The 22,889-nt window shown below is 43.2% G+C and overlaps 1 protein-coding gene across 2 annotated transcripts in view; it reads right to left on the reverse strand.

Annotated features, from left to right (window-relative positions):
- ABR (ABR activator of RhoGEF and GTPase) overlaps positions 1-22,889 on the reverse strand; it is a 283,141-nt gene that overhangs the window by 213,476 nt on the left and 46,776 nt on the right. Inside the window, exon 1 of one of the 2 annotated variants that reach the window (XM_051992223.1) lies at positions 2,298-2,506. The exons of the other annotated variant lie outside the window; for it this stretch is intronic. The gene's annotated coding sequence lies outside the window, so the exon portion shown is untranslated. Of the gene's footprint in view, positions 1-2,297; positions 2,507-22,889 lie in introns of those variants that run through there. 2 annotated transcript variants of the gene reach the window in all.

Genomic DNA, 22,889 nt, shown 5'->3' on the forward strand with positions numbered 1-22,889 from the left:
CTCCCTCCCTCCCTCCCTCCCTCCTCCCTCCCTCTCTTTCTCTCTCTCTCTCTCTCTCTCTCTCTTCTCTCTCTCTCTCTCTCTCTCTCTCTCTCTCTCTTCTCTCTCTCTCTCTCTCTCCTTCTCTCTCCCCCCTCCCTCTCTTTCTCTCTCTCCCTCTCTCCTTCTCTCTCTCTCTCTCCTTCTCTCTCTCTCTCTCTCCTTCTCTCTCTCTCTCTCTCTCTATATATATGTATATATATATACATATATATATATATATTTGTGTATGTGGGTGGATGGATGGTGTCTGCCTTTGAGACCTTTTTTGAAGACTTTTCACATATATACATATCTACGTACACACATAAATATATAAATATAAATATAAATAGGGGTCAAGTGTAAAGTCCTTAGTTCCCCTTCCTGCATCCAAACTGTCCAACTAGACTCCCTGGAAACCAAATCAGACATTGTTCTCTTTAACAGTTTGGTTTCTGAATGTCAGGAACAGCATTTCCCACCAGGAGTTGGCGTGATTAGCAGAGGTAGAGGAAAGGGGAGGGGTGGGACGGGAAGGGGTAGCCAGAATGTCACTAGTATAGTTATTTTTTTAACCTATTCATCATAGATTTGGAACCAGAAGAGAAATAAATGCAGAGTCCAATCTCATTATATGTATAAGAAAACTGAGTCTCAGAGAGGATCACCTCTAGAAGCCTCCAGTTTCTCATCTGGAAAATAAAGCAGTTGGACTAGTATCTCTAGGACCTGGCACATAATAGGTGCTTAATCAATATTTGTTGAACAATTGATTCCTCTTGAGATGTGGAAACTCAGACCCAGAGAATTTAAGTGGCTTGTTCAATATCACAGAGGTAATATTCAAATCCTCCGATACCACTGGACCACGCTGGACACAGCAGGAGACACTGCTGTGGTTCTGGACAACTAAATTCTGACCCGCTTATTTTTCCAGCTCTGGATCTATAATCCCACAGATGATTTCACCTCCCTGGGCCTCAGTTTCCTGCTCTGTAAAATGAGAGGGTTGGACTAGGTGACCTTCCTCCTAGCTGTCTGGTGGTGATCTTATGAGATACAATCTCTGTAGGTCTGTTTTCTCTGGAGAATGGGTGGGGGTTGGTCTGCTTCTGAGTTCTCTTGCAGCTCTCAGACTAGAATCTGTGAAGTCAGAGGAGCCACGATTCCCTTCACAGACCTGTAATTAACTCCCTGTCGGCTTCACAGTTTTGCGGCAGAGACACAGAGAGAAAAGCTTCCAAGCTGGGGAGGCCACCCGACTTCCCACTGTCACTGGGCGGCACTGCTGGGATCCAAGCAGACACAGCAACAGCCTCTGGATTGGCCCTTTGCTAAATCAGCCACAAATAGGAAAGGAGCTTCATGAGGGAATGCAAGGAGAGTGAAGGGTCGGGACAGGACATCAGGTCCCATCAGGGCACAGATGATTCAGCAGGAATTGAGAATGGGAGCTCAGAGGACGCAGAGTGCATCTCCACCGGTCCTGGGACCATCCATCCCAGGGGTCTGGCAAGGTGGCGTGGTCCACTCTTCCCCGTCCTTTTGGCCACATGCATACATCACCCCATCGCCACCCCAAGCTCTCCCCCAAACCTGGCAGAAAGAATGGGCTTTGGCTTCATTTGCCCTTTCCCTCCCTCCCCTTTTCCTCTTTGTTATTCCTTGGGAGATGGAGGCAGCAACAATAAATACAAACCATTCCCCAATTATTCACTTCCCAGAACAAAGTTGTGAGTCAGCCTGAATCATCAGAAGCATTGGCAGGATGTGCTGTGGTACTGCAATTAGCCCAGAAGAGATAAGGTACTGGGAACCCAGGCCCTGGTCATCCCGCCAGCCAGTGGCTCTCCCTGCCCCCTGCTATCCTCCCCAAAGGCTGGCTTTCCACAGAGAATTGTGGAGGACAACACAAGTGGGTTAGAGGGCCTGCCTTGACTCTGGTTGGCAAATGTATCTCCAACATGGTCTCTTGCCTTAGTCTAAGCCTATTACTGACACATCTCTGTGGGCCTCGGTTTCCTATTTTGTAAGAGAGTCCGACTAGCTGGCTATATCCCCAATCATGACCTGCGTCTAAAGCTCCTTTTTCTTATTACCGGAGTGACCTTGCACTAGTCCCTTCTCTCTCACCCTCAATTTCTTTCTTTGCAAATACCTTCTCCAACCCTTCAGCTCTAAATCTGACACCTCAAGTCTTTCTTGGATTCATTGGGAAACCCCAATGGGCTGCCCGGCCCGCCGCCTGCTCCCCGGTTCCTTTCTCTCTCACTCACCAGAAAGTGCCCATCCTGCCTCGGAAGGAGCGGGGGCCGCGACGAGGGGGCTCCACCAAACCGGCGCAAAGTTCAATGGCTGCAACTTTCTTTAGGGCCGGCGAGCAGAGCAGGTGGAGGAGCGGCCGCCGGCTGAGAGAGCAGACAACCGTCTGCGAGCGGCCCCGGCTCACTTGCGCTCCAGGCACGTGTCTGGCCCCTTCCTGCCGGGCCGGCCGTGCCCTTGGCTCCCCTCAGCCAGCGTCCTGCCGAGTGACATCCCGGCTCCGAATTCCCTGAGCTGTGACGCCACCGACCGAGGCTGGCCCCGGCCCCGCGGGCTCCAACCGAGGGCAAGGCGGCGGGGGGCGAGGCTTCGGCTCTGGGCGGCCCGGCAGCCACAGGGCGACGGGGCCATGAAGCCGGCGGCCCGTCCCCCGCAGTCTTCCTGTTTCCCTTTCTTATCGGACTTGGCGGGAGAGTGGCGGTATCTCTTTAAGGACCAGACCTCTAAAGCAAGTTCCAGCCGCAGTCCTGGATCCCCGGGCCCCTCGCTCCCTGCAGTCTGCAGGAGCTCCCAGGTACCACCTGGTGGTCAAGCTGCAGAAGTGCCGCCGAGAATACCTGCATACATGGCCCGCCATCCCCACCGAGATCCCGAGCCCGGAGGCAGCGGCCGGCTCCTCCGGCTAAGCGAACGGTGCAAGGAGCAATGCCCTCTGGGCTGGCAGAGGCAGAATGAGCCAACAGGAAGGGTGCCAGGCTGAGAAAGGACGCTCGGCCCTCGGCCCCTTCCTGCCAATCGATCGGCTTCCTGAGGGAATCTCGCTAGTAAATGGCAGTCGGCATGGGGTCTCCCTCATGAGACTGGCAAGTCTTTGAGGAAAGGGCCTGTCTCTTTCCCTTTCTTCGTATTCCCAGCGCTTGGTGCAACATCTGGCACACAGCAGGTGCTTAATACTTGTTCACTCAGTGTCACGCAGGACATAGGGTCCCCCTCATGAGACTGGCAAGTCCAGTACACAGCAGGTGTTTAATACAAAATACTGAGTGAATGTCAGGCAGGGTATGGGGTCTCTCTCCCTCATGAGACTGGCAAGTCTTTGAGGAAAGGACCTGTCTCTTTGCCTTTCTTTGTATTCTCAGATCTTAGTGCAACATTTAGCACACAGTAGGTTCTTAATAAATGTTTACTGAGTGAATGTCAGGCAGGGTATGGGGTCTCCCTCATGAGACCGCCAAGTCTTTGAAGAAAGGGCCTGTCTCTTTCCCTTTCTTCGTATTCCCAGCGCTTGGTGCAACATCTGGCACACAGCAGGTGCTTAATACTTGTTTACTCAGTATAAAACAGGACATAGGATCCCCCTCATGAGACTGGCAAGTCCAGCATAGAGCAGGTGTTTAATACAGGATACTAAATAAATGTCAGAAACTTGGAATACAAAGACAAAAATGAAACAGTCACTGCCCTGGAGAAGCTCATTTTCTAAAGGACGTTGATTCGGGCAGAAGACCTGACTATTCAAATCACTGGCTCTGGGCAGCATGTAACCATCTCCCAGCCTTGGTTGCTTCTATTGTAAAATGACGGGCTCAGGCCAGACAGACGGCCTTGGAGGTCCCTTCCAGCTCCGGAGTTGAGATGTATGGCCTTGAGATTTGTCACTTGGTAATATTCCCTCAGTCTCAGTTTTCTCTTCTGTTAAAAGAGGAGATTGGACTAGATGACCTCGGATCACGCGCATCTCTAAAACGATGAACTTATAACGGAGAAGGAGGAACACACTGACTCCAGAGGTCAGAAGGAAATCCAGGGGAATACCAGAAAAAAGTGAGAATGAAGGAGAAACTCTCTCAACTCTTGGGATAACTGACTACAGACCCCAAGCTTCAGGTAATGGAAAGAATAGGTAGTTTTCATTTTTTAAAATGAAAGAAAAAAAAGGAGAACCCAGGGTGCTGAAATTTTAAGTGTATGTGGACACACACATATGCATGGATATCAGAGCCTTAAGCCTGTCATATTTAAATTTTAATTTATTTAAAGCCTGTCATATTTAATTTTTAATTTAAAGCTATTTAAATAGCTACAAGGAAATAAAAAGCTAGGGGAAATAAAGCAATTTCCCATATTTCTACCTATGAACACCCACCCCATCCACACACGGTTCTCAGGGTGTACACGTATTATATCTCTTTCTTTTTCCATTAAAAGAAAACCCTTGATGTTCATTTGAGATTTCACCTGGATAAAAGCATCTTGGGTCACCCTGACAAGTGTCAGTCCTGGGCCTGTATTCCATTGTCTGGAATGAGTCTGGCCAGAGCGACCCGAGCTATTTCCTATAAGCAGATGGGTCAGACATGCTGCCTGGAACCCTTTATTAAAATGTAATCGGGAAATGCTAAGCAGAACAAAAATATAATGCAATATAGATAATGTGAATTTGTGGTTTCCTGAGTGAAGCTGTGTCCCTGCGGAGATTTGAGTTTGACACTATTCTTGTAAGTAACTTAGGGCAAAGCATTTTCTCTCCTGCTGAGCTTCCCTGCCCTCAGCAATAAAATGAGGGAGCTGGACTAGATAGATGGCCGGGGGGATCCATTCCTGTTCTAAATCTATGATCCCAGGGCCTAGCTTTCCTGTTCTCTAAAAAGAGGGGGTGGGCCTCTAAATTTTCTTCTAGCTTTCAATCTTTGCTCCTATGAGCAGAAATAACTCAAAGCCTTGAAATAATGGATCGTTAGTTTTAATACTAGCCATGTTCCAAAGGGACATCACTGCTCATAAGAAGCAGGGAGATTGAACTTGATTGTTACTGACTTAGCAGATTAAGGCGTGCTCCAGAGCTGTCTTCTCCCCTCTCTCAACTCTGTCTGCCTCAACTCTCATGGGTTCATGGATTTCAGATTCCACCTCAGACACTTACTATGTGACAAATCACTTAACTGAAGGTGACGGGGGGATGGTGTGGGATGATAAATGGTTCTAAGATAGTGATTTTCTTTTTTCTTGTTTTTTTATTGGTAAGCTTTGTTTTTATATCACTTTTGTTTATAAATACATCTCTCCCATCTCTCCTTTCCACAAGTCATCCTCCTTTATAACAGAGAATTTTTAAAGGGAAAAGAAACAATTCAGCAAAACCTAATCGGGCAGCATAGGTAATAGTCCTAACCCATAGTCCTCTACTTCTGCAAAAAAGGGAGAAAAGTGAATTTTCTCAACTCTTCTCCAGGATCCAGCTTGGTCATTATAATGACATAATATTCATTTTCACATGGGATTGGTTTTGTTTTTCCATTTACACCATCGGAGTCATTTCCTCTCGGCTCTGTATCAGTTTATACACATCTTCCCATACTTCTCTGAGTGATACTATATCATTATATTGTGTCAGACAGCTATTCCACAGTGGTCACCTACCAGTGATCTCCATTTGTCTTTACAAAAAGTGCTGCTATGAATATTTTGAAATATTTGTCTTTGAAAAGTTCTTCTAGTGATTTTCAACCTTTCTGGTAGAGACCCCTGTGGGACTATGGAACTAATACATGAATACAAATCTACACAAAAGCAAGCCCACTGTTTTTCAAATAGCCGTAGATCCTCTGGTGATGAATTATCCAGTTCAAGTTCTTGTTGGTCCTTGAACAAGACACTCCATCTCTCAACTCCAGGCATTTTCTCTCCTATGCCTGGAATGAGCTCCCTCTTCCTCTCCGCCTCCTGGCTCCCTTCCAACCCAAGTTAAAATTTCCCTTCTTCAGAAAGCCCTAATTCCACTTAATTCTAGTGTCTAGTCTCTGCTACTTATTTCCAATTTATTCTGCCTATAGTATGTTTCACTATGGACCCCCGACACCCAATGAGCCCCCCTAGCTTGCAGGTAGGAAACCACAGCTCTATGGGTTTTTCAAGTGTGTGTCTAGAAGAAGTCAAACCTCTGATGATGACCTCACTATATAGCCCCATTTCCCCTGCAAGAAGGAGACTGAATAAATGATGACATGGTTCTCCATCTCTGCAGATGTCGATCAGAGGGACTGCAAGGTGTTAACCCATGAGAAATCTGGGTATCATCTATTGTTCTCAGCCTTGATTTTACTTTATAAGATCTGAACATGATTTGATTTTTTAAAAGTTCATCATTTTTAATCAAAGATTTGGATCAAGATTTGTACACTAAGGAAAATTTCTGGATGACAGAAAAGTTGAAAGAGATTGCTAACACACTGAAAGAGAGAACCAGGAGCCAAATCTCAATAGCTTAGAGCAATGGGCTAACTATATAAAGTGAGATTTTAATAGACATACATATAAATTTCTATACTTAGGTTTAAAATATCAACTGTGCAAATACAAGAGGGAAGGGATGTAAATAGCCAATTATTTACATTAAGAAAAAAAAAAGCACATGGGCTTTGAGGATTGCAAGCTCAATGGAAATCAACCAAGAGACGCAGAAGCCCAAAAGCTAGTTAGGGCAAGAATTTACTTTAAGCTGTATTAACAGAAGTATAATATTGCTAAAGTGTAAAGGACACTGTGTCCAGAGAGTGAGGACCAGGGTTCAAATCTCCACAATGATGATTACAAGTTTTGTGATTATCTGCCATTTTACTTTCTTGAGCCTCAGTTTCTTTTATCTATAAAATGAGGGGAATTGGACTAGAATTTAGGGCTTCTTAAACTTTTTCCACTCGTAACCCCTTTTCACCTGAGACATTTTTACATAGCTCTCAGTTTATAGGATATAAAATAGGTTTGCAAATCAAACATTTACTGGTAATAAATCACACTTTTGCGATCCAAACATTCAGTGATGAGACCCAATACGGGATTGTTATCCACAATTTAAGAAGCTGGGACTAGATGGCCTCTCAGGTTTGGATCAATGATGCTATAATCTTAGGAATGAAGTGCTAGCTCCACTGTTCTGGGCGGACCACCTCTGGAACACCATGACCTGTTTCCTTCTACAAGTGTTGATGAAATCTTTGTGTTTGCTCTCCCTCTCAGCTGGGTAATACTTAAGCCTATCATGAGTCTGTCTATTGCTCTTGGGGCCCAAAAAATAACTTGTGAGATCAAGATGTTCTGTGACTCACAATCACAGAGCACTGCCGGGAGAATAATGACATTAGAAAGATGGGTTTTTGCATCAGAGAGGTTGCAATCATCGGGCGATTTCCTAAATGCAAGTCAGCCTATCCCCTTCCTTCTGTCTAATTCTGGGCCCAGCTCATTAACCTTTCATTTGAAGGACTGAAAAAAAGCATTCCTTTCATTTCTCCCTAAGTGATTTTCTGTCCTACTCAACACATCAGCTGCTCTCAACCTTCTCTTCTCTCCTCACGCCCCACATCAGAGCTCTCCTCCCACCCTCTCAACTGAGAATCTCGCCATATACTCAGCTGAGACAAGCAAACCCTTCTCTGCCATTCTCATTTCACAGCCCTTTGAGACCATCTCCCACCATCTCTTGCTTCACTGTAGACTATGAGGAGGAGATAGCCCTTCCCTACAAGGAATCTTGAATCCCGTCCTCCCCAGCTTCTTCCAGCAGATTGTCCCTATTATCATCACCTTCTAACTACCCGTTCCATCCATTGCTGATCCTTAAGGACTCTCACAAGAACCTACTATCCTTGATCGCCTTCGTTCTAGCATTAATTCTCTTCCCTTCTCAGCCAAATTCCTTGAAAAGGCTGTCTACACTCACAGCTTCCAATTCGCCTCTCACTGGCTTCTAAACACTCTCCAATCTGGTTTTTGATCTCATCATTCAATTGAACCCAGAACCACCAGTGCTCCCTTAATTGCCTTTTCATAATCCTAATGGTTCTAAATTCTAGATAGTATTAGATACTGCAGATTTCTCTATGGGTTTTCACTCTTGGCTGTTCTCCTGGCTCTCCTCTTCTCTGGCTGACCACTCAGTCTATATTTACTATCTCCAGTTATGCCATACTATCTAATAGGAGATGTAGACCATGACTCTGTCCTTGGTCCTCTTTTCTTTTCATTTTGTACCATTTCACATGGTGACATCTTTAGCTCCCATGAGTCCAGTTAGCATCTCTGTACAGAGATCTCCCAGATCTAGACTTTATCACTCTCTGTCGCTCTTCCTGTCTCGTCGCCTCCTATGCTCTCCCTTGTCTCGCCGTCTCTGTCTCTCTCTGTCTTGTTATCTGTCCCTGTCTGTCAGTCTGTGTCCCCTCCCTCACTCTTTCTCCCTCTCTCTCTCTGTCTCTCCCACTCTCTCTAGTTCCAGTTCCATATAACCATGTGCCTCCTGGTCATTAAAACGAGGTGTCCTGTAGCATCTCAAACTTAACTGATTGAATATAAAGCTTATCATTTCCCCCCTTCCTGAGCCTATCCCTCCTTTGAATGTCTTTCAGTCCAGAGCGCCACCATCCTGCCAGGATCCATGTTTACCATCTTAGAGGCATTCTTCTTCAACTCTCTTACCCAATCAGCTCTCAAACCTCATCATTTCCGTCTCCACACCCCTAACTCCACAAACACAGCCTCCATCCCTGTTCAGTCCCTTCTCAGCTCTGACCTGGACTGCTCAGATCAATCCTTCACATCGCCGCCAGAGTAATCTTCCCAATATGTGATTATGACCAGGTCGTTACTCAGCAAACCATAGCAGCTTCTTATACCTAGGATCAAAATCAAACTCCTCTGTTACATTTAGAGTTCTTCTCAGCCTGGCCCCATCCTGCCTCTTTCCAGACTTAGCATACATGACACCGCTCCACACATTCTACAGTCTATCCGTGTTGCCTTCCCAGAAGCCACCCTAGAAGTACGAAGTGGTACAGTGAGCTGAGCCCTGCACTTGCAGTTGAGAAAATTTGAATTCAAATCTAGCCTCAGATACTTTCTAGTTGGTGACCCTGGGGAAATCTTTTAGCTGCTGTTTGCCTCAGTTTCCTCAACTGTAGAATGGAAACAACAGCACCTACTCCTAGGTTTGTCATAAGCATAAAATGAGATATTTGTGAAATGCTTAGCACAGTCTCTGGCACATAGTAGATGCTTAATAAATGCTTATTTCATTCCTTCACTCCTTCCTACCTTCCCACACAACACACTACTTCATATGTCTGGACTTCTCTCTTCCTAATATCTACCTTTTGGATCTCTGATTTCTTTTGAGACTCAGCTCAAACACCATCATTCTGCATGAAGCCCTTTTGGGCTCTTGGAGGTGCTAGTTAGTGCTTTGATGGGGATCAAATTCTCTAGGGTTCTAGATTGCGTCCAAAAGTGTTTCAGAGGCCACGTAGACCAACCCCATATTAGAGCTGGACCAAAGATCCAGAGAGATAGTGACTTATACAAAGCTACATGTTGGGTAGTTGTTTTTCAGTTCTATGAATAATTCAAGTTTTCCTGGCAAAAATATTGGATGGTTTGTTATTTCCTTCTCCAGCTCATTTGGCAGATAAGGAAACTGAGGTCAACAGGATTAAGTGACTTGCCCATCCAAAGCGATCCCAATAGACCTTGGATAGAAAATGCCATCTACATCCCAAAAAAAGAACTAAGGAGACTAAATGTAAATCAACACATTCTTTTTTCTGTTTTTTCCCCCTCTTTCTCCTGGTTTTTCCCTTTTGCTCTGATTTTTTTCTCCCAACATGATTCAAAAAGTAATGAGTATAAAAAAATACATTTACAAAATAATAAAATTTTTTAAAAATTGATTTGCCCAGACTCACACAGTAAATGTCTGAAGGTCACATTTGAACTCAGATCTCCCTAACTCTGGGTCAAATACTCTAAAATATGGTGCCACCTAGCTGCCCAAACAAGAAGTAAACATTGATTCAAAGCTCACAGACCTACAGTTAGAAGTAACCTATAGTGCCATCTAATCTAATCCCCTCGGTTAACATTTGAGTCCCAAGGAGGTTCCAGTGGCTAATCCAACCTCATCCAGGGAGTAGGGAGGCAGGACTTAAACCTGAGTGCTCTGACTCCAGAACCAATAGAATCGCTAATACTTTACGCTGCATTATTTTCCCCACACACATTCACCTGAAAATCATAATCAAAAGACTGTTGAACAAAATAATGAGAACAGCTCCAACTGAATGATGGGCTGCCTGAGAGGTAGTGAGCTCCCCTCCTCACAAGGGCTCTTCAAGCACATGGCTGACAAAAATTAAAATACAAAGGATGAAAGAAAGAGATAAAATATTTAGGTATAGGTTGGTCTTTATGGCTTCCAACCTCCCTTCCAGCACTGGGATTTTCCAGTTCCATTTTAGTCTCGAGCTCCGGGGTAATCTTTTGGGTGGAGAAGCTCTGAACTCTCTCTCAGGATCATGTATTTAATGCATAAAATAGGATCACAAATGAAACCAATTAATTATATTGAAATACAGTTATTAAAAAGGCAGTTAGGTATCACAGTAGATAAAGGGCTGAGCCTGGAGTCAGGAAAACTCACCTTCGTGAGTTCAAATGCAGCTTCAAACACCTCCTAACCAAATGTGTCTGAGCAAGTCACTTAACCCTTTTTTGCCTCAGTTTCCTAATCTGTAAAATGAGCTAGAAAAGGAAATGGCAAATCACTGAAGCATCTTAGCCAAGAAAACCCCAAATGAGGTTACCAAGAGTAGGATATGATTAAATGACTGAAAACACTCAACAACCACACAGTTATCAAAATTTATATCTATATATACACATATATACATGCATATGTATGCACACACACACACATATGTTCCTGGACCTTGGGTTAAGACTTTGATCTGGAAGTTGACGGGTAAAATGAAGAGCCCATGTGGGCAAGGCGATAAGGGTGATAGAAATCCGTTAGCAGAGCTCCTTCCTCCACCACACTTTAATCGGGCCTCAGGGCTTAGCCACAGAGCTGGGGAGGGGGAAAGCTGCAGCTCTGAAGAGCTTTCCCTCTCTCCTCTACATCAAAGCCCTGGGTTTTGAACTCCTCTACAGGCAACCTCCTTTTCCCCTCAGAGATAATTCATCCTTCTTTCCCGGCAGGCTTTGGAGCGCTTGCTTATCTGAATAGGCTCATTCCCCTCCAGAATGCTCTATGTCTTCACCCTGAGAAGCCTTAGCTCAATTTGAGCAGCTTTTCTTGAGGCCTGGGGTTCCAACCTGATTTTTTTAGAAAGCACTCCTAGCACTGAAAAATTTTTGAGTATGTAGCCCCAATATGTATTTTCTTATGCATCCATTACTTCACTAATAAATCCTGATGTTATACTCCCTACATAAAAATAAAAAGGAAAAAAATGAGATGAAAATGAGATGATAATTGATCCTAAAATTAACGGGGAGGTCTGAGAATGAGTAGCAAGGACAATAAGGACCTGTGCTTTAGAAAAATCACTTTGACAGTTGTGTGAAGGCTAGAAGGAGTGGGAAGACCCTTGAGACAGGGAGACCAATTAGTAAGCTATCACAATAACCCAGGTGAGAGGTGCTGAGGGCATGAACTTGAGTGGGGTCCCTTGTGTGAGTGGAGAAAAGGGGACAGATGTCAAAGATGAGAAGATGGAAAAGTCAAGATCTGGCAGCTGTCAGGATGGTACTAAGGTTGCCTACTTGGGTGACTAGAAGGATGATGGTGTACTTGACCGAAAGAGGGAAATTCAGAAGAAGGATCAGATTAGAGGGAAAGATAATGTAATAAGAGCTGAGATACAGATCACCACTCACTAACCATGTGAGATTCACTGTGAACCACATGAAACAAAAGGGTGGGAGTGGGGCTTTTGCCCCTGGTTGCAGAACTTGACAGCCAGGACATGATGTGGAGGAAAGTATACTGGAGTGGGAAGGGGGGGGGGGAATTTCAGACTGTACGCAATACTGTTGAATGCTCAAATAATGATTAAGTTCTAACTCCATAAAATAGTCTTTTCTTTTTTGGAGAGCAAACACTCACAGGTGGACATCCTCCCGGTCCCTCTTAAGAAATTTAGAATTGATTACATGATATGGGAAACATTGGTACAGGACCACCCAGTATGGCGTGCCCTCATCAGAAAAGATGCTGTGATCTCTGAGCAAAGTTAAATTGAATTAGCCCAGAAGAAACTGGAGATGTGCAGTCAGAAAAGCTACCCCAAATATTCGTGTGGACTATTTGTGCCCGATTTGTAGCAAACCATTTTCTGAGCTCATATTGGTCTGATCAGCTACAGTCACTAACTTGATTCTAACAGAGTAATGTCATTTGGTCCTCTTGAAGAACAAAGGAAAACAACCGACTAGGTTCTAACTACCATGGAGGACCACAAAAGGTCCAAAAAGGAAGCTGGGAGCCTTGATGGAAGAAGAGGGATGTAGAGTTGGGGAGTGCTAAGAGATAGAGTTAAGTGTGGCTGTAATGAAGACCAAGTCCTTGACTGCATCCATGAGAATGGGATTTGACCCATTCTTACCACCCTCTGATTAACTGATCTCACATCGGGGTCAGTCCATGGTCTCCCACTTTGTAGACCACTATGATCTACTTTTGTCCTTTCCCAGAGTTTGAGGCTTGGACTCAACTTCCTCTCGACTCTGAAATTGGAATGAATATCACTAAAGTATTCTTTTTTTTTTTTTAAGGCTTTGACTTCTTTTTATTTTATTTTTAATTTATGGAATAAAACTTTCATAACATAGTACAAGAAAAAAAATATGATTGTACATGAAATTGTAAATCTATTATGGGCAACTTATTATTCTTTTCAAATGGTAATTATGTAAATTTACTTTTTCTGCTTCCCTTCCTGCCCCTGCCCTGCCTCAGAGACAGCTATCATTTTACACAAATGTGTGTGTGTTGTGTATACATCTACATGTATACAGATATATACACATGCACACACATATATATACACACTCAGTAAAATATTCTTTTAAAAGATGACTGAATTTTTATGGTAGAAAGGAACTGGGAACAAAATAAATACCCCTAATGTGGGGAATGGTTAACTATTGTGGAATGAAGATATAATAGGTTATTACTTCACAAAAAGAAACAATAAATATCATGAATTTGGAAATGATACAGAGACATATGACTGATAGAGAGCAAGATAGGCAGAACCAGGAAAATACAATGAACCATGACAATAATAGTGGGAAAAAGCCAAAAAATTGAACTGTTTGCTGCAAAATCCTAACTAGCCTTGACCCTATTAAAGAAAAGATAAGAAAATGCATTCTCCTCCCTTCTTTGCAAAAGTAGGTGACTAGAGGTGAGGAATAGTGCATATGCTTTCAGACATGTTGATGTATTATTTGGTTTTGTTCAATTGTTTTTTTTCTTTTTTAACCTTTTTTTTTTTTTTACAAAGGATATTTCTCTAGAGAGAGAAAGGTATACTGGGGGAAAAGTATTACAAAAAATGAAAAATAATAATAAAAACAAGATTTGAAATTTTAAAAACTGAACTGAGCTAAAACTATCACTAGGCTTCAGTCCTCAAAAACCCAAGTAGCATCATGCTTAAGTCTAAGGTCAAGGTTCTGAAAGGGTTTGGGGGACAGGTTTGGTGATCGCTGTTCTTTCCATTTGCATAGTTACTGTCATTGCATATATCATTCTCAAAATTCTACTTCCTTCATTCTGCATCAGTTCTTCCACATCTTCCCAAGCTTTTCCAACCTCTGCAGATTCATTGTTTCTTAAAATATTTATGTTCCATTACATTCATGTACTTTTTTTAGCAGTCTCTGAAGGACTTTGACTTTGTTTCCAATTTATTTCTCCCAACAAAGTCAGCATTCCATATTAAAGAATATTTTCCAGTTATTTGTGCCCATTTCAAAACAAATAGGAGACCCAGTCCAAGCTTCATTTTCCAAAGGATAATCTAACAAAAGAGGGCTCATTCTCAGAGTATAAAGGTATGTAAAACAGCATTCTGGGTTGTCTCTGATTCCTAGTTCTACCCACAACTTCTAGAAGTAGGGGCAGGGCCATATTTGCCAACTCCAGATCTGTCTCTAACAATTAAGTTTGACTTCCTCGTTACCAAATCTAACCCCCTGTCTCTGACATTCCCCAAGGAGTCTGAACTCCCCCCAACTCACAATAGTCAGATGAAACTCTTCCTACTTAGAGATAGAAGGTCAAAGTCTGGTTCTCAGCTTCTACCCAGAAATAGAGGTCAGGGATGCTGAAAATGGGGACTCCACTGAGCATCCTGATAAGGCTCAGTTCTTCTTCTCTTCCCATTTAACCAGATCTTGAGTTTATTCTTACAAAACAATCAGGTCAAACTCTCCCAGTTCTGAATAAGAGATCGAGATCTGGTTTTCACTTCCACCCAGAGAAGGAGATACTAGCTAAGAAGGAAAACCCTAATAAGCATCTCCCTAGCCTACAGCAGCATCACAATTCAAGCTATTATACAGAGACCATCTCGATGTCTCTTCCCTTGCCAGCCAGAGACTGGCCATTGGAGCCTAAGTTTCCCAGTTCTTGATACAGACATTTTACAGGAAGTTAGTTCAGAATCTACATGAGGTGCAGCTATATCAGGGAACTCCAAGATCTCATCATGGGGAAGAGTCAGAAAATAACTACATGGAAGGCTTGGCTTTTTTCCCCCTGGGGAAAAAAAGAATGAAGACAGAAGGAAGAGGAGAAGGTTTGAAATAGATGTTGCCATACTGAATATTCATAATTTCTAAGCCACACAGAGAGAAAGGACTTCAAAACAAAGATACCCAGCAGAAGAAATCAAAACCAGGTGAAAAAAGGGTGAGGCACTTATGACAACCACCATCCCCATCTGCTACTACATGTTCAAAGATACTCAGCAAGGCTAACCCACAGTGTTTCTATCTCAGTACTCATTCAATGATAAAGGCAGATGTGTTAGCTACCTAAGAATATTAAAAACTTAAAAAAAAAACCCTGACATTTCACTTCCCTAGGCCTCAGTTTCCCCATCTATAAAAGGGGGAGATTAATTAGCTGGTCTTTTCTGGCACTAGAGTTAAGATCTTATGACTAATTCTTCAAGTTGCAGTTTCCGCAATCTGTTGCCAGATCTTATTATTTCTACTTATGTGTCCCTCACAAGGTCACCTCACCCTCATCACCTCTCAGTTGAATGCTTTCAAGTCTCTTTGATTCAACTTTCTCCCCACTCCATTCTATCCTCCACTTGGCTGTTAAAGTGACTTTTCACCAGCATAGGTCCAGCCACATTCTCCCATTACTCAATCACCTCTAGTAGCTCCCTCATACTTCCAGGATTAACAGAGTTCCCACCCACATCTATATTTAAAGCTCTTTATAACCTGGCCCCTTCCTACCCCTCTAGTATTCTTTATACATTCCTCCCTCTACCTACTTGGGAGTCTAGATCCAGCAGTAACTGCCCGCAGGACTTTCTCTACCACCCCAAAGGAATCTCTTCACCTTGGAAGCTCCCTCAAGTCCTTCTCACTGTGGAAGTACTTTCTGCTAGGGCAGCCTCTCCTTCCGATTAGCTGGCTCCTCCAGAGCCAGGAAAAAGAAGTTTCCCTCCCTCTGCTGACTCAGTGCCAGAAGATTTTCCCAGCCAAGTGCCCCTTTTCAGCTCCTTTTTATGTACTGCCTTCCCCTATTGGAATATAATCTCCTTGAAAGCAGAATTGCCTTTTCTACATGTATCTGTAGTCTCCAGGCTTAGCCTATTTGGGGTTTTCTTGGCAAAGGAAATGGGGTGATTTGCCATTTCCTTCTCCAAATCATGTTACAGATAAGGAAACCGAAACACACAGGATTAAGTGACTTGCAAAGTCACATGGCTAGTATATCTGGGTCCAGATTTGAACTCGGGAAGTCTTTCAGATTCTCTACCCACCGCACTGCCCAGCTACTCTCTTAGTAAGAGCTTATTCGGTGCTTGTTGACTGACTGGCCCATCTCTAGGCCTTGGTACCGACTGTCCCACATGCCAGGATGCTCCACTTCCTCACCCCACCTTGGCTCCCTTCAAAACTCAGCTCAAATACTACTTGCTCTAGGAGTCCTCTCAAGATCTCACTAGCACTTTCCTTTTCCTCTCCTTTCCTTTTCTCTCTTCTCTTTCTCTCTCTCTCCCTCCTTCCCTCACATTTTCTATATCTATATATGTGTTTGTGTGTATATACACACATATACATACATAGAATATGTGGATACATACAGTATATATGGATATATACATACACACACATATATACTTAAGTTTTCACACATCTACATATATATATATATATATATATATATACACTCAAGGTGCTATACACACACACAAACACAAACACACACATAGAGTGTATTTATTTATTTACATATTCTTTCCTCTATTTTCCTGGGGGAAGTGATGGTTTTTGCTTTTTTCCCCCTTCTCCAGTGCTTAGCACAGTGCCTGGCACATAGTAGGCACTCCATAAACACTTGATTAAGTGGTCTTTAAGCTCTCTTACAAATGAGATTTTGTTATTTTTTTTAAAGTCTTAATAATTAACATTTGGGCTCATAGAGTTCCAGATTTAAAGCTAGGAGAGAACTCAGAGGCCATCCAACTCTCTCATTTTACAGATGAAGAAACTGAGGCACGAGTAATTGGGGATTTTGCCCAGTGTCACATAGCTAGTAGGTATTTAAAGGAGAATTCAAATTTGAGTCTAATTATTACATCAACTTACTTTAAATCACTAGGCACAGGGACTGACGAGTCAGGAAGATTGTGGGTAAATCACTCACTTCTCTGGGCCTCAGTTTCCTCATGTGTTTAGTAAAGGGGGTGGCTTCTGTCTGGAAGTCCCTGGCTAACTAACTGCCCAGAAGCTTCCCCATAAAGCCCTCCTTTTTCCCCATCCTTACACTCTATTCTATCCAACTAGGAAGGACAGCGTGAGGATGTTCCTGACCTTGACCCACCTGGACACACTTAGACAACCTGGTAGCAAAGCTGAAGCCCAGGGAGGCTAAATCATTTCTAAGGTCCCTTGTAACTAACAATAACTCAGGGGACTGAACAGGAAGCTGAGAACCACACTCTCAATGGAGGGGGGTGGTGGGCAAAAGGGCCTCTTCCTTCCTCTGTGCCTATATATATATATATATATATGTGTATGTATATACACATACACACACACACGCACACAGACACACACACACAATTAATATGAGGGGGTACAGGTGGAGGGAAATAAACATTTATTAAGAGTCTACTATGTGCCAGCCATTAAAGTCCTAAATGCCTTACAAATATCTCCTTTGATCACAACAATCCTGGGAGGTATCACCATTTTACAGATGAGGAAACTGAGGCAGACAGTAGTTAAGTGACTTTAACTACTAAGTATCTGAGGTTGGACTGGAATTTGTCTTCCTGCCTCCAGGCCCTGAGCTCATAGCATCACTTTCCAGATGGGGAAACTGAGTTGGAGAAAGGTTACCTTGCGTCACTCTATTGATCTCAGGCTGGAAGGGAACGCTGCTTCTCTTGAGTCTGACTGAGCCCAGCCCTCCAGCCGCTTTGGTGGCTCTAAGGCAAAGGGAAGAGGAAGAAGGGAAAGAAATGCGTTCTTCCTGACACCGAACACTCCCGGACCCCTTCAGAGACCCATGAGAATTCCAGGCGTTTGGTGGGGTTGTAAATCCCCATTTCTCCCCAGCAAGTGCTGCAAAACACTGTCCAAGATCGGCCATCCAGATGGGGCCAGCAACAGGTGACACAAGACTCCTCGTCAGGGTAAATTCGAGCCTCACAGAGCCCTGGGCAGGCTCCCAAGCAGGATAAGCAGACCTCTGGGGCCAGCCAGACAAGGGCTTCAGGGTTGTAATGATGGGAACTGATAGCCTGGAGGAGAAAGGCAGGGTGCCTTCCAGACAGCTAGTTAAGCCAATCTTTTCAACAGGTTCATATTCCCCAGCTCCCAGCCAGCAGGCCTCCCAGCCAAGGTGCAGGCTGCCAAAGGACACAGCTGCTCTGTGACGGCGCTCCCTGCCAGGCTTGCCAGGGGCCTGCACGCCAGCCCAGGGATGCCATGATAACGACGACAACTACACCGAAACCTTGGTGATGAAGCCTGGAACAAATGGTTGAGTCACATGAGCTTGCAGAAACAGAGGAGGTCATGCCATTAATACAAGTTCCTGCTGCCAGAAATGACAAATAAGTTATCCTTACTGAAGGAGCCCAGGCTGATGGATTGATGGAGCTATATAAGAACACAGTGGAAACTGTAGCAGGATGCAATAATAAATACCATGTTGACTTAAGTGGTTAATCAAGTCTTTTGTTTTTATATCATCTATTTTTACTATTTTGCTCCTCCCCTCCCTCCATCCCTCCCAGGGAACCTTCCCTTATAACAAAGAGTAAGATTTTAAAAATAAAAACAAACACTACTTTAGAAAAAATATCAACATGATGAAAAAGTCTGGTGCGATATATGGCATCCCATACTCATAGTTCTCCACCTCTGCAAAGAAGGGATGCTTCTCGTATCTTTTCTTCGGAACCAAGACGGGTCATTTCACAGCATCCAGTTTCTTTGTGTTATTTCTAGTCTTTCCATTTGCTTTTTGTGTATCCATTTTTTCTAGTTCTGCTTACTTCACTTTGCATCTATATTACAAGTCTTCCCAGTCTTTTCTGTGTTTACTACATCTCGATCGTTTCTTCGAGTGCAGTCGTATCCGTGACATTCTGGTGCTCTGGCTCTTTTAGCCATTTCCTAGTTGATAGGCATCTCCTTTGCTTTGAGGTCTTTACCACTATAAACAATATTGCCGTAAGTGTCTTGATGCACATGGGACCTTTCTTTTTAGCACTGACCTCCTTGGTTCGATGCTCAGTAGTGACATCTCTGGATGTTGCCGCTGATTTCGACGGGGGTGACAAGAGGCTTATTAACTTCAAGATCAGATAAAACAAAAGTGTCAGGGATAGAATGTTCCAATCTTCCAATTTGTCAGGGAGTTCTATATGAATACTCTAATACTGAGAATCACAACCAATACATATCTGCCCATCTTATAGAGCTCGTGGCTAGGATCTCCCATAAATCCTTGACAGGGGGCTGATCTCCTATGCTGGTAGCATTCCTATATATGCTCCTGCCATTGCATGGATTCCATTTTGTAACCCTTCACTTACATGAATGAGCCATATTCATGTTCTCTCCCCTCTCCCTGTCCCTCTCTCTCACTTTCTTTCCCTCTCTCTTCCTCTCCTTCTCTACTTCTCTCTCCCTCTCTCTGTCCCCGCCCCTCTCTCCCTTCCTCCATCTCTCTCTGCCCCTCTGTCTCTATATCTCTGTCCCTCTTTCTCTCTCTCCTTCCCTCTGTCCCTCTCTCCCCCTTTCTCCATCTCTCTCTGACCTCTCTCTGTCTGTCTCTCTATCTTTTTGTCTCTATCTCCATCTCTCTGCCTCTGTCTCTGTCTTTCTCTGTGTGTCTATGTCTGTTTTTCTTCTCTCTGGATGTGTCTATCTCTGTCTGTCTCTCTTTATCTCTGTCTCTCTCTGTCTATCTGTCTTTCTGCCTCTATCTCTCTCTGTCTCTGTGTGTCTGTCTCTCTCTTCTCTATCTCCCCTGTGTCTGTCTGTGTGCACGTCTCTGTGTGTGTTTGTCTGTCTGTCTCTCTTTCTCATGATTCTCCTGCATAATTCCTCCTTGGTAATAATGCAGCCTGCTCATATGCATCATGCATCTCTCCGACTGACACCTTATATTAGACTATAGAAAAATCTCATCCAGGAATTGAATGTTCTGAAAAATTAGAATGAATCAAACAAAACATCAACTGTGTATGTTAAAATAACATCCTCGACATCACTTCTTCTCCAGCTGTTCTATTCTATCACTCCAGCCATACACCACTAGACAAATATTAATTTTTTTTTTAAAGACGGGATTTGGATGCACAAAGATTGGTGACATTAAATGAACTGGACATGTTCCCAATTGCTCACCGCCTGCTGCTCAGTTGGAGGCCCACTTCATCGTCCATTTGCATCATTTGTCCCAGATAAATGCCCTGACAGAACTCCTCACTCCCATGACCATCATCCCTGTTTCCAAGCTAACATTACAGCCAGATTATACAGAATCCCCTTTAACACACAGCGGGCCAGCCAGACTGACCTGGTGACTTCTTTATAAATAACCCTCCATCTTCCATGTCAGGACCTTTGCAATAGTTGTTTCCACCACCTTGAAAAGCATCTTCTCTCATCCTTGACTCTCATATCTCAGACTTCCTTCAAAGTCCAGCTCAAACACAACTTGCAAATCTTTTCTTGATCACCTCAGAACTGGTATGATTTCCCTCATATTACCTTGTGTATGGGTTGTATCACTTTGTGTCTATCTATACATACATTTGTATAAACATGTTGCCTCCCTTGGTTAGATTGTTAGCTCCTAGCCATCAAGGACTTTCACTGTTGTTTTTGCAGCCCTAGCACCGAGAACGATCTCGGACATGTACAAGGCATTTAATAAATGCTTGCTGATTGGGCAGCTAGATGGAGCAATAGATACAGCACCAGCCTTGAAGTCAGGAGGACCTGAGTTCAAATCTGCCTCAAACACTTAGCACGTCCTGGCTGTATGACCCTGGGCAAGTCACTTAACCCCAATTGCCTCAGCAAAAAAAAAAAAAAAAAAAAAAAAGTTTGCTGATTAACTGATTAAAAATCACAATCTAGATATAAGCATTCCTCATTCACTTGGTTCTTCCTATGTGGACAGTTAGGACCAACTCATTTGAACTCCTTTATATTATCAAGGCAATTCATTAATGGCATCTTTCCTATTATTTTTCTCTCCAACACACACCCCAACTATAAGACAGAGAAATTAAATTCTGAAACCTATAAGTCTGAAACATTTCCATAACATTTGCATAACAGAAGATACATGTTAAGGTTTTGAATATTAATGGCTAATATAAAGTATAGTAATGATTTCATTCATTCATTTATTTTGAGGCAATCAGGTTTTGGTAAACCAAAAAAAGGTATTTGATTACCTTACAAATCAGGTAAGTGATTTGTCCAAGGTCACACAGCTAGTGTTTGAGTCACATTTGCCGTGTTTCTGACTCCAGGGTCAACGCTCTATCCACTGTGCCACCCAGCTGCCCCTACACTAGTGAGTTTAACAACATCAGTGGCTCACTGTTCAGAAGTTCTTTGAGATTCATATAAGATAATGTATGCAAGATACTTTGAAAATCTTAAAGTTCCTTACAAATTTCAGCTATTATCGTTATAGTTACTCTTTATCTTAGAGATAAAGGAAACTAAGCTTCTGCTGCTTACTACCAATATGACAGTGACCTCCTTTTAAGCCTCAAATTTCCTCTTTGGTAAAATGAGGGTAATTGGGTAATCTCTTAGGTCTCTTTCAGTGCTGAACTTCAGGGTCTTATGAGGTTCAGAGAGTTGAAAACACTTGCCTACATTACACAGCTAGTATGTTACTGAACAGAACCTAAACCCCAGTCTTTTTCACTTCAAATTTAAGTATTGTAGCTCCTTTTACTCCTTTGTTAGAGTCATATCTGAAGTGGATCGAGCACTGGATCTGGAACTAGAGAACCAGGATTCAAATCCCATCCCCTATTTACCTGTAAGCTACCAGGTTGTCTTTTTACCTCTTGAACCTTCTCCTTCCTTTGCAAACAAGAAGGTTAGACTAGCTGACCTCAAAGATCCATTCCAGTTTTCACTCTATGATGTCATATGTACAGAATTCAGTATCACAGATCCAAAACTGGGACCAATTCAAAAGAATCTGGTTACATGGGGCAGCTAGGTGGTGCAGTGGATAGAACACCAGCCCTGAAGTCAGGAGGACCTGAGTTCAAATCTGGTCTCAAACACTTAACACTTCCCAGCTGTGTGATCTTGGGCAAGTCACTTAACCCCAATTGCCTCAGGAAAAATTTGGTTACATGCCTAGCATCCTCTCAGGTTTAATATATCCCCTAGCATAGAGCCTGAGGACATCATTTAGGAAGTCTCCGTGGTATTCTTCTTATCATATTTGGATATTAAGATGGTCTCTCTTCTGTTCATATGCTACAGATCAAAGGAACCCGCATGTCTCCATATAAACAGAAAACTTCTAAATCCATTTTTAGCAACATTTCCTGATCAAGAGGAATGCCCAACATTTTTAGCATTATTTCTAAAGCATTGATAGGTACCTCACGTCCAATATAGAATGGTATAGCACTGAATTTCCCACATATTAGCCCTCTGTAAATGATGCATAAAAATGTAATGATCCTATTATTGCAGGGAAAGAGTTTTCCCAATGAGAAGATCAACCCTATTCACAGGTCCCCAGATAAAAGTTCCCTTGATCAAGCTATGCCAATGGTACAAAGAATGGAGAAGCTTTCAGGAGATCCGAATTCTAGTGCAGATCCTGCCACTAATTAACAGCGAAACTCTGAGCAAGTGACTTCCTCTTTCTGGGCCTCGATTTCCGCCCTTATAAAGTAAAAGAATTGGAGAAGATGTTATCGAAACATCTTGCCTTTGGATTCTAGAAACTAGAATCCCAGCCTCCAGCCTTGATTTCATCTTAACTGGCTTGGAGAAAATTGTTC

This window comes from Antechinus flavipes, chromosome 4 (genome assembly GCF_016432865.1).
Source record: "Antechinus flavipes isolate AdamAnt ecotype Samford, QLD, Australia chromosome 4, AdamAnt_v2, whole genome shotgun sequence".
Taxonomy (NCBI): Eukaryota; Metazoa; Chordata; class Mammalia; order Dasyuromorphia; family Dasyuridae; genus Antechinus; species Antechinus flavipes.